Genomic DNA, 13,470 nt, shown 5'->3' with positions numbered 1-13,470 from the left:
TGTGAACCGTTAGCCAGGTGCCAGGTTTAACCTGCTATGTGGTGGTCTGAGTTCCATAATGATTCAAAATGGGCTACATATCCTAAATTACAACACAAAGTTAGCCTAATATAATCCACTAATGCTAGTGACCCTCAGGAACAACGACAAGGACATGGCAGAGGAAAGAAAGGTTAAAGGAATGATGCTAAATGATGCTAAATGTAAGGTACAAATTGAAGACCTCTCCATCCCGGTTGACAACTCCAGTGTCGCCCTCCCAGAGTGCAAAGAACCTTGGCGTGACCCTGGACAACACCCTGTCGTTCTCTGTAAAACATCAAAGCAGTGACTCGCTACTGCAGGTTCGTGCTCTACAACATCCGTAGAGTACAACCCCACCTCACACAGGAAGCGGCGCAGGTCCTAATCCAGGCACCTGTCATCTCCCATCTGCACTACTGCAGGTTCATGCTCTACAGCATCCGTAGGGTACAACCTCACCTCACACAGGAAGCGGCGCAGGTCCTAATCCAGGCACCTGTCATCTCCCATCTGCACTACCGCAACTCACAGTTGGCTGGGCTCCAGGCTTGTGCCATCAAACCCCTGGGTTTTCAACTTTCTCAAGTTCTCTCATGTCCCCCTGCTCCTCCGCACACTCCACTGGCTTCCAGTCGAAGCTCGTATCCACTACAAGACCTTCTAGCTCTGACTATACTGATAGCTAAGTAAAAATGTCGTTTCTCTGCCTGTGATATGTATGTGGCTGTCCCACCTAACTATCTTAAGATGAATGAACTGTAAGTCACTCTTGATAAGAGCGTCTGATAAATGACTCAAATGTAAATGTAAGTAAAGTGACCGTTATAAATGTATGTGGGTATTACTGAGGGTGGGTCCCGATAGCGGCCAATATTTAACATGACAAAAATTGTAAAACAAAAACGGGGAAAAAAGCCTGGGCATAGGCTATAATTAACATGTTCTAGCTGGTTCTCTACTACACACCTGTAGCTGGTTGTCTACTACACACCTGTAGCTGGTTCTCTACTACACACCTGTAGCTGGTTCTCTACTACACACCTGTAGCTGGTTCTCTACTACACACCTGTAGCTGGTTCTCTACTACACACCTGTAGCTGGTTCTCTACTACACACCTGTAGCTGGTTCTCTACTACACACCTGCAGCTGGTTCTCTACTACACACCTGTAGCTGGTTCTCTACTACACACCTGTAGCTGGTTCTCTACTACATACATGTAGCTGGTTCTCTACTACACACCTGTAGCTGGTTCTCTACTACACACCTGTAGCTGGTTCTCTACTACACACCTGTAGCTGGTTCTCTACTACATACATGTAGCTGGTTCTCTACTACACACCTGTAGCTGGTTCTCTACTACACACCTGTAGCTGGTTCTCTACTACACACCTGTAGCTGGTTCTCTACTACACACCTGTAGCTGGTTCTCTACTACACACCTGTAGCTGGTTCTCTACTACACACCTCTAGCTGGTTCTCTACTACACACCTGTAGCTGGTTCTCTACTACATACATGTAGCTGGTTCTCTACTACACACCTGTAGCTGGTTCTCTACTACACACCTGTAGCTGGTTCTCTACTACACACCTGTAGCTGGTTCTCTACTACACACCTGTAGCTGGTTCTCTACTACACACCTGTAGCTGGTTCTCTACTACACACCTGTAGCTGGTTCTCTACTACACACCTGTAGCTGGTTCTCTACTACACACCTGTAGCTGGTTCTCTACTACACACCTGTAGCTGGTTCTCTACTACACACCTGTAGCTGGTTCTCTACTACATACATGTAGCTGGTTCTCTACTACACACCTCTAGCTGGTTCTCTACTACACACCTCTAGCTGGTTCTATACTACACACCTGTAGCTGGTTCTCTACTACACACCTGTAGCTGGTTCTCTACTACACACCTGTAGCTGGTTCTCTACTACACACCTGTAGCTGGTTCTCTACTACACACCTGTAGCTGGTTCTCTACTACACACCTGTAGCTGGTTCTCTACTACACACCTGTAGCTGGTTCTCTACTACACACCTCTAGCTGGTTCTCTACTACACACCTCTAGCTGGTTCTCTACTACACACCTCTAGCTGGTTCTCTACTACACACCTCTAGCTGGTTCTCTACTACACACCTCTAGCTGGTTCTCTACTACACACCTCTAGCTGGTTCTCTACTACACACCTGTAGCTGGTTCTCTACTACACACCTGTAGCTGGTTCTCTACTACACACCTCTAGCTGGTTCTCTACTACACACCTCTAGCTGGTTCTCTACTACACACCTCTAGCTGGTTCTCTACTACACACCTCTAGCTGGTTCTCTACTACACACCTGTAGCTGGTTCTCTACTACATACCTCTAGCTGGTTCTCTACTACACACCTGTAGCTGGTTCTCTACTACACACCTGTAGCTGGTTCTCTACTACACACCTCTAGCTGGTTCTCTACTACACACCTCTAGCTGGTTCTCTACTACACACCTGTAGCTGGTTCTCTACTACACACCTCTAGCTGGTTCTCTACTACACACCTCTAGCTGGTTCTCTACTACACACCTGTAGCTGGTTCTCTACTACACACCTCTAGCTGGTTCTCTACTACACACCGCTAGCTGGTTCTCTACTACACACCGCTAGCTGTTCTTGCACATTCAGTTTTTTCCTGTTGATTTGTTCTCTGCCATGTTCCTCAAACAAGGTGAGTAGCAGCTCTGCTTTAGTTTCATTCTAGTCAACTCAGAAATGCAATATACAACACGAATTTAAAAACAACACAACATATAAATTAAAAGGGCCATTTTACATTCCATGTCCAATTCCTGGTTGGTCATAATGGCCAGTCAAGCTTAGATCACGGATCAAGACTAAGGGCTCAATTCAATCCGTATTGCGAAAGATACACATTGAAATTTAAAGGCAATGTTCCTGCATTCACAGAGACTGCCTTCACTATAAACGCTGCATATGTCGGCTCAAACAAAAATTACCTTTACATTTGAATGCAGACCTTCTGTGATACTTCTGCAATATGGATTGAATCCAGGCCTTAATTGGGACCTGATACATGGTTTTGTCTGTCCGAAAGGTGCGGGAACCACCATTCAACTGGAGAACCAACAAAATCCAGCCTCTCAGCTGTGGTTGTAATTCTTCCTGGTGCTTGGCATCGCATTGGGACCTTCCAGTTCGATGACCTGCTCCTTGGTGTCATTACAGTCTCTGCCTCTTGCGGAGCTCCAGGATCTGGGGTATGTGGGCTCCAAGACGGGGGACCCCTTGGCGCCTCTTGACCCCAGCGGGGCTGCCCACGTCGAACTGCGCTCCTCGGAAGAGCTGGGCCTGACGTTGACACAGCCCCAAGCGGCTCAGCAGAATCAGGACGTCCCCGTGGAAGGCTCGTGTCAGGATACCGTACAGGAAGGGGTTGGCACATGAGTTCAACGGGTAAAATAGCACCAGCAGCACCTGGAAGAGATGGAGAGATAAAACGATGAGTCAATAAATGAGGATGATGATGAGCAGATTTATTAAGTTGATGATGAAGATGAGGATGAATGATGAGATGATGATGATAATGAGAGAATGGATAGATGATGATGATGGATGACGTTGATCAGAGGATGATGGTAAAGAGAGAATGGATGATGATGAGAGGATGGATGATGATGATGATAGGATGAATAAAAAGAGGAGTGATGTGGAGGACCTTGGAGTCGGTGACGGTGATGAGTGGGTGGTGCAGCACAGCAGACAGGCCATAGAAGGAGATGGGTGCCAGACACAGGAAATTGGTGAAGATAAGCACGGCCATGCGTTTGGCCATGCTGGCGTCCCCTCGGCTTGACGGGTGCTGTGGGTTGTGCACCATGCAGTAGATATGTACGTAGCACACGCTCACCAACACGAATGCGAGCACGTTCAACATTAGCAGGGTGACCACGTAGACCATGGCTGCGGTTGAGTCTGTGTCCATGGGCAAGCAGATGCTAACCCTCTGGTAGCTGCTAACGCCAGCTAGCGGTAGCACGGCTAACACCAGGCAGAGCAGCCATCCGGCTAGCATTAGCACAACTATGTGGCGTAGTCGCACTTTCCTCTCGGGCCTCATGGCGAAGGTGATGGCGTGCCAGCGCTGGAGAGTAATGGCGGTCAGCGTGTAGACCGACAGCTCGCTGGCGAACACTGTGAGCACCCCAGCCAGTTGGCATCCGGCACCAGTCTGCCAGTCAATGGCGTAGTGGTGGTACTGGGAGCGCGTGTAGAGGTCCACAGATGCGATGAGCAAGAGGTACACACCCATGAAGAGATCTGCCATGGCCAGGTTGCACAGGAGGAAGCGGGTGATGGTCAGTTTGTAGTGGCTGGTCAGCAGGATGAACAGGAACAAGAGGTTAGCCAGAACGGCTAGCAAGCTAACCAGCCAAACAGACACCCGCAGGAAGCCCAGGCTCATCACGTCCTCACAGGGGTTGAAGGCATCGGGCAGAGGGGTGCAGGGGACCCCCTGGTCCTCCCTGTCGTCATCGCACAGGGTATAGTCAAAGCCTTCGTCTGGGCCGTCCGTAGGGAACACTATGTAGAAGCACTCACCGGAGGGGGGACAGCTGTAGTTATCGTAGTAGTACTGGTAGTCGTAGGGGCTGCTGCTGGTGGGATGGAGGTGTTGGGGTTCTCGGGGGAGGGGCTGCTTCTGGTGGGATGATGGTGCTGGGGGTCTTGGGGGAGAGGTTGCTGCTGGTGGGATGGAGGTGTTGGGGGTCTCGGGGGAGGGGCTGCTTCTGGTGGGATGATGGTGCTGGGGGTCTCGGGGGAGAGGTTGCTGCTGGTGGGATGATGGTGCTGGGGGTCTCGGGGGAGAGGTTGCTGCTGGTGGGATGGAGGTGTTGGGGGTCTCGGGGGAGGGGCTGCTTCTGGTGGGATGATGGTGCTGGGGGTCTCGGGGGAGAGGTTGCTTCTGGTGGGATGATGGTGCTGGGGGTCTCGGGGGAAGGGTTGCTGCTGGTGGGATGAGGGTGCTTGGGGTGCTGCCCCTCGTAGGCCTCAGAGGGGGTTCCAGAGGGCCTAGTTGATTGTTGTCGTCTTGTAGAGCTGGTCAGGTTGCAAATGACGGACTCCACGTGTCTAGAAGATTAAATATCTACATGAGCATGGTCCAATACAATGAGGGAAATAAGTACAGAATCGTTCCACCTCAAAAAGCACAAGAAGGAAGTTTCCGACACCGATCATCTCAGATTGTTCTGAAATTGTTTCTGTGGTTAGAAACAGATAACATTAACATTCCTGAAACCTTATTTTGTTGATAGATTATTTGAAGTTGGAGAAATTAAGCGTACTCAATATGGTAGCCAACATCGGATTTGGACCAAACCTTTTCTTAACAATGGTTAACGGACAAGAGCCACCCATGGACCCCCCAAAGCCCACACTAAGCCCACCCCCAACGGCCGGTATACAGTATCAGTTCTCTGTTTGACAAGTACTATGAAGCTGTGGCTTGGAGTATTGGTAATTCATAGTATGCAATGTTTTATTTTTTCCTGTTCAGAAAAATTTGCCATCGAAGATCCCTGCATTTCTCCCCCATACAGTGTGAAACTACCGGGTTTTGTCCACTAGATGCCACTGCTCTTGCTTTTACTACCACACTCTTTCATCCATTTCTCTGTTCTCTTGTGTTTATTAAATGGGATCACACATTTTTTTACAACTTTGGGAAGAAAACCAATGTCTTTTGCTCATGATGAAGACAAACTTTGTGCTCATTCTCAGAAGTGGCGCCGCCATGAAAGCAACTCAGTTTGTACATCTCTTAGCAACCAAATCTTTAACCCAACTCCTCTTGATTAGTCCAACAATGACAGCTCTCTGAGAGGGCTTTTCCTATGGTGCAATTATCACATGAGGACTTTTGCTACAAGCCCAAAACTGTGATGGCTAGTAACTAAAATGTTGTGAGAACCCTACTAAATTAATACAATTACACAGCAGTCTCTAAATGTTGTTTGATTAGTGACATTTAACCTTAAACCCAACCCGCTACCATTATCAGCAGCAACACACTATACAGCATTTGGGGCTTTAACCATTGAAGACCCTCAGAGACCATAAGATTTGTGGTGGAAAATTACAAAACTACATAAAGAATTGTCTCTTGTTAAACAGTACCAGTCAAAAGTTTGGACACACCTACTCATTCAAGAGTTTCTTAATTTGTACTATTTTCTACATTATATAGTTATAGTGAAGACATCAACACTATTAAATAAGGCATATGGAATCATGTAGTAACCAAAAAAGTGTTAAACAAATCAAAATATATTTTAGATTCTTCAAGGTAGCCATCCTTTGCCTTGATGACAGCTTTGCACACTTTTGGCATTCTCTCAACACGAGAGCCACCAAATCTGTCAGGAAATGAGCTGGCAACCAAAGGGATGCTTGTATCAAATCCTAGCTGTCATTGCTTACTGTTGTTCCCTTGAGCAAGGCACTTAACCCCCCCACAACAAAGCTGCTTGAGTGCCCAGTGGGGCAGCTCCCTGCACCTCTCCAAAAACCAGTGTACATTTGATGTTGGAAGTTTACATACACTTAGGTTGGAGTCAGTAAAACTCCTTTTTCAACCACTCCCCAAATTTCTTGTTAACAAACCAGTTTCAGCAAATTGGTTAGGACATCTAATTTGTGCATGACACATTTAATTTTTCCAACAATTGTTTACAGACAGACTTTATCACTTATAATTCACTGTATCACAATTCCAGTGCGTCAGAAGTTTACATACACTAAGCTGACTGTGCCTTTCTTCCAAGATTGATTAAACGATGCGTGTGTTTCTGATCGTCCTCAGGATTGCTGTGAACCTATATAACATGCTAACGCTTGGTTCTGAACATAGTTTGACAACATATAGTCGACATATAATATGTAATTTCGACGTTTTGGTGCGCATCCACTCGACTTTTTGGCTGCATTTCAACCGAAATATGTCGTGTTTGATAACCGAAAGACACAGACTTCAAAACTAAAGCTGTTTTTGGTAAGTATAAACCCTTCCACGTCTTCTGATGGAAGAACAGCAAAGGTAAGGGAATATTTATGTGGTAAATTTGGGATTCTGTGGACTCCGAGATAGGAGCCATAATGCTAATTTCTGAGCGCCGACTCATATTATAGCCTAGTGAACGAAATCTGTAACGTTAAAAATAAATGTAACACAGCGATTGCATTTAGAAGAAGTGTATCTTTCTATATATATGTAGAACATGCATATTTAGTCAAAGTTTATGATGTGTATTCCTTGTTAGCTGACGGCATCTGCCGGAGCTATCGTCATTTCTCCGGACATTTGAGTAGCATTTTCTGAACAATGCGTCATTGTAAACAGAGATTTATGGATATATATAGCATATTATTGAAAAAAACATAAATGTACTGTGTAACATGTTATATTACTGTCATCTGATGAAGATTTCAAAAGGTTAGTGAAATTATTTTTCTTTTAATCCTGCGTTTGGTGATTGCATATTTTGTTCAATTTGGCTATGGAAATTAGCTGTGTCTTCGGTGTGTCTTCGGTGGTGGTTTGACATAAATATGTGCTATGTTTTCGCCGTAAAACATTTTAGAAATCTGACTTGCTGGGTAGATAAACAAGTTGTTTATCTTTCATTTGAGCTATTGGACTTGTTAATGTGTGGAGGTTAAATATTTTTAAGAATATTTTTTGCGTTCCATGCGCCACATTCCAGCTGACGGTTGGGAGGGCAAGTTCCCAATTGGGACTCAAGATCCTCAACAGTTTATAAACAGTTTGGAAAAATCAAGAAAATGAAATCATGGTTTAGAAGCTTCTGATAGGCTAATAGGCTAATTGACATAAATTGAGTCAATTGGAGGTGTACCTGTGGACGTATTACCTTCAAACTCAGTGCCTCTTCACTTGACATCATGGGAAAATCAAAAGAAATCAGCCAAGACCTCAGAATGTCTGGTTCATTCTTGGGAGCAATTTCCAAACACCTGAAGGTACCACGTTCATCTGTACAAACAATAGTATGAACGTATAAACACCATGGGACCACACAGCCATCATACCGCTCAGGAAGGAGACGCGTTCTGTCTCTGAGAGATGAACGTACTTTGGTGCAAAAAGTGCAAATCAATCCCAGAACAACAGCAAAGGACCTTGTGAAGATGCTGGAGGAAACAGGTACAAAAGTATCTATATCCACAGTAAAATGAGTCCTATATCGACATAACCTGAAAGGACGCTCAGCAAGGAAGAAGCCACTGCTCCAAAACCGCAATAAAGAAGCCAGACTACGGTTTGAAACTGCACATGGGGACAAAGATCGTCCTTAATGCAGAAATGTCCTCTGGTCTGATGAAACAGAAATAGAACTGTTTGGCCATAAAGATCATCGTTATGTTTGGAGGAAAAAGGGAGAGTCTTGCAAGCCGAAGAACACCATCCCAACCGTGAAGCCCAGGGGTGGCAGCATCATGTTGTGGGGATGCTTTGGTGCAGGAGGGACTGATGCACTTCACAAAATAGATGTCTTCATGAGGACAGAAAGTTATGTGGATATATTGAAGCAACATCTCAAGACATCAGTCAGGAAGTTAAAGCTTGGTCGCAAATGGGTCTTCCAAATGGACAATGACCCCAAGCATACTTCCAAAGTTGTGGCAAAATGGCTTAAGGGCAACAATGTCAATGTATTGGAGTGACCATCACAAAGCCCTAACCTCAATCCTATTGAAGATTTGTGGGCAGAACTGAAAAAGTGTGTGCGAGCAAGGAGGCCTAAAAACCTGCCTCAGTTACACCAGCTCTGTCAGGAGGAATGGGCCAAAATTCACCCAACTTATTGTGGGAAGCTTGTGGAAGGCTACCCCAAACGTTTGAACCAAGTTAAACAATTTTAAGGCAATGCTACCAAATACTAATTGAGTGTATGTAAACTCCTGACCCATTGGGAATGTGATGAAAGAAATAAAAGCTGAAATAAATCATTCCCTCTTACTATTATTCTGACAGGTCACATTCTTTAAAAAAAAGTGGTGATTCTAACTGACCTAAGACAGGGAATTTTTACGAGGACTAAATGTCAGGAATTGTGAAAACTGATTTTAAATGTATCTGGCTAAAGGGTATGTAAACCTCTTGACTTCAAGATGAAGTAAGGATGGATGAAGTAAGGATGGATCTAAATGATTAATAATGTACTAACTTGCGCACCCAGACATAGAAGTACGTCGGGTGGGAAAATAATAAATACACATTTTCTGAGTTGGTCCCCTTTATGGATCATTTGATAAGAGATAAGGTTAACGCGTGTTACGAATCCCTTTTGGCCCGACAGCCTAGGGGGGATGGTAACGAGACTCGTAACATAACTCATGCAAATTATAATAGTGAAAAAGTAAGAGTGAGAACAAAATAACCACAGACAACTAAATTACCGTCAAACAAATACCAAAACAAAACCAATACTCACAGGTGGGGACAAAGTGACATGTAGTAGTGAAAACCAAACAAGAGATCTACAGACAGATGGCATTGACAAGAGATCTACAGACAGATGGCATTGACAGAGAGATCTACAGACAGATGGCATTGACAGAGAGATCTACAGACAGATGGCATTGACAAGAGATCTACAGACAGATGGCATTGACAGAGAGATCTACAGACAGATGGCATTGACAAGAGATCTACAGACAGATGGCATTGACAGAGAGATCTACAGACAGATGGCATTGACAGAGAGATCTACAGACAGATGGCATTGACAGAGAGATCTACAGACAGATGGCATTGACAGAGAGATCTACAGACAGATGGCATTGACAAGAGATATACAGACAGATGGCATTGACAGAGAGATCTACAGACAGATGGCATTGACAGAGAGATCTACAGACAGATGGCATTGAGAAGAGATATACAGACAGATGGCATTGACAGAGACATCTACAGACAGATGGCATTGACAAGAGATCTACAGACAGATGGCATTTACAGAGATCTACAGACAGATGGCATTGACAAGAGATCTACAGACAGATGGCATTTACAGAGATCTACAGACAGATGGCATTGACAAGAGATCTACAGACAGATGGCATTGACAGAGAGATCTACAGACAGATGGCATTGACAGAGAGATCTACAGACAGATGACATTGACAGAGAGATCTACAGACAGATGGCATTTACAGAGATCTACAGACAGATGGCATTGACAAGAGATCTACAGACAGATGGCATTGACAGAGAGATCTACAGACAGATGGCATTGACAGAGAGATCTACAGACAGGTGGCATTGACAGAGAGATCAACAGACAGATGGCATTGACAGAGAGATCAACAGACAGATGGCATTGACAGAGAGATCAACAGACAGATGGCATTGACAGAGAGATCAACAGACAGATGGCATTGACAGAGAGATCAACAGACAGATGGCATTGACAGAGAGATTGAGCTCTAGAGCAAACAACAGACAAGTTTTTTTAAACCAAGGGTAATGGAAACAGGGGGAGGTGTGTCTTCTGATTAGCGACTGATTTACGACTGATTGGGGAATGATGATTGCCACCTGTGAGGAGGGGATAATGAGAGAAAAGAAATACACACACACACAGGATACACACATAGAATACCTGTATCCGTAACAACGCGTTGTATGACTGTCTAAATGCTTATGGGATTATTTTCTGTCCAGGTATTACATTTAGAGAAAACTGCCCTTAAATTCTAAAGAAAATATTATCTGCTTTTATTACAAGGTGCCAGATCTGGATTTGAGTCAATGGATGTTGATTTAATTTGTTTGACTGCAAATCTATTAATTTTGCACATGTGAGAATCTCTGCAGATAAACGCTTGGACCTTTAATTAATTAAAACATCTTGAAACTAGGGGGCAGTATTTATATTTTTGGATGAAAAACGTACCCAAAATGAAATTGCCTATTTCTCATGCCCAGAATCTAGAACATGCATATAATTATCAGATTAGGATAGAAAACACTCTCAAGTTTCCAAAACGGTCAAAATATTGTCTGTGAGTATAACAGAACTGATATTGCAGGCGAAAACCTGAGGAAAATCCAACCAGGAAGTGGCTTCTATTTTGAAAGCTCCATGTTCCATAGCCTGCCTTCGCTCCATTTAAAGGGATATCAACCAGATTCCTTTTCCTATGGCTTCCTCAAGCTGTGAACAGTCTTTAGACATAGTTTCAGGCTTTTATTTTGAAAAATGAGCGAGAAAGAAACCATCCCGTCAGTGGATGGCTGGGTGCCAGCAGAGTTTTTCATGCGCAACAGACATTTTCTCTCTCTCGCCTATGGAAGAAGTTACATTCCGGTTGACATATTATCGATGATATATTGTAAAAACAACCTGAGGATTGATTATAAAAAACATTTGACATCTTTCTACGCACTTTACAGTTACTATTTGGAATTTTTGTCTGCGATGTCGTGATCGCTTGTTACAGGAATTATATTCCTCTATGTTTTAATACCCAATTAAAATGAAACACTCTGTCAATTCATAAGAATTTGTAAGACTCTTATTGGTATAAAATGGACAGAGACCAGTCTTAAAAATCAACCAGCAGCGTTTATTCTCGAGAGTACTGCCCATGATACATTTTACCACAGGTTATAAACTGAAAATGACATCATTAGTTTTCGTACTAGCCCGTCTCATCTCCGCTCCAGTACAATGGCTGTATGGTTCTCAAGCCTTCCCACATCGTCTCTCCCTACTAAGATAATTTACGATCAGAGCCAAGGTCTGCCTGTGTAGATAAGCATTCTAGCCAGTCTAGCGATAAGTTCATTCATTTCTTCCAAGGAACAGACAGTCTTTGTTCTAATTCTTGATTATATTTACACACATTATATTAAGTACTAGGATTAAAAAGAAAATTCATACATATACAGTAACCTAATAGTATTCTGATTAGTCAGTCCTGATTGAAATGTATACATAATTTGTCATTATTGATAAAAATTCACTTAACACCGCTCGAGCCTGTGGATTTCTGAACATAATGCGCCAAACAAATGGAGGTGTTTTGGATATAAAAATAATCTTTATGGAACAAAAGGAACATTTATTGTGTAACTGGGAGTCTCGTGAGTGCAAACATCGGAAGATCATCAAAGGTAAGCAATTTAATTGATTGTTTTTCTGACATTCGTGACCAATCTACTTGGCTGCTAGCTGTTTGTAATATTTTGTCTACTGAGAGAGATGTTCTTACATAAACGCTTGGTATGCTTTCGCCAAAAAGCTTTATTGAAATCTGACACGCCAGGTGGATTAACAACAAACTAAGCTGTGTTTTGCTACATTGCACTTGTGATTTCATGAAAATTAAATATTTTTTGCAATTTAATTTGAATTTGGCGCTCTGCAATTCAGCGGAAGTTGATGACAATTATCCCGCTAAAGGGATAGGTGCACCAAGAGGTTTTAAAGCTATTTTTCTGGGAATTGTGTCGTTACAATGTGCCTGACGTTATGACTACAGACAATTGTAAATGGGGTTATTTGCGGGATTACTTGTTCATTTCAATAGCATTGGGTCTATGGTACTTACTACAATCTGGGTTAAAGATTGTAGTTCAACTACTGTTATGTTTTGCTTGGACAGATGCGGCCGCCAGTGTTTGATTAAGATATAAACTGAACGTTTTAACAACTTGCTTAGTTCAAATTGAAAGATTAATTTATTCAACATAAATAGCGAGGCGATTTCGGTGTAATAGATTGTCTGTTGCCTAAATGGTCTGCTGGAATAACATATTGAGAATGGATTCGTATTTACATAACTGAATCAAAAAAGAGACAGTTAACTAAATCTAATGAATTCTAATAATAGCGGAGAGGTATTTGCGATTGAGCTGTGCCCACCGAAATGTTTTTATCTTTATTTTGATAGATTGACTGATGGATTGACTGATGGATTGACTGTTTTACAGACTTGGCGCATTACATGTTATTTTTAAAGTCTTGGACATTTCATAAGTGTGAATTAGTGGTTAGTGATACAAATATAGTCATATTGATAAGGAGGATTGATGTAAACTTAACGAGTGTTGACAGTATGTGAATGGTGATATGTTATTAGTGTTTTTTTTATAGCGCTCTAATGATGCAATATTTTAGTCATTTGAAAAGCTGAGGTTTCAATACAAGGTTAAATGATGAGTAGAGGGATTGAGCCTTGAGATTGTAAAAAAGATTAGCTGTGGTTGACAGAGAGCAGGCACTGGGACGTTTGAACTAGAAGTATGAGAAACATTCTTTGACGTTTGCTGACTATTGTTGCTTGGTTTTATAGCTTAGGTAACACCAGTGATTTTGAGCAGGAAGTTAATGTAATCTAACATTATAATCTGTTTC

At 43.1% G+C, this 13,470-nt stretch overlaps 1 pseudogene; it reads right to left on the bottom strand.

The window, feature by feature from the left end:
• Positions 1–343: 343 nt before the first annotated feature.
• LOC112236091 overlaps positions 344–13,470 on the bottom strand; it is a 44,452-nt pseudogene continuing 31,325 nt past the window's right edge.

Source organism: Oncorhynchus tshawytscha, linkage group LG08 (assembly GCF_018296145.1).
Source record: "Oncorhynchus tshawytscha isolate Ot180627B linkage group LG08, Otsh_v2.0, whole genome shotgun sequence".
Lineage (NCBI taxonomy): Eukaryota > Metazoa > Chordata > Actinopteri > Salmoniformes > Salmonidae > Oncorhynchus > Oncorhynchus tshawytscha.
Note: the sequence above shows the minus strand (reverse complement) of the source record. Positions and strands in the feature narration are given on the sequence as shown.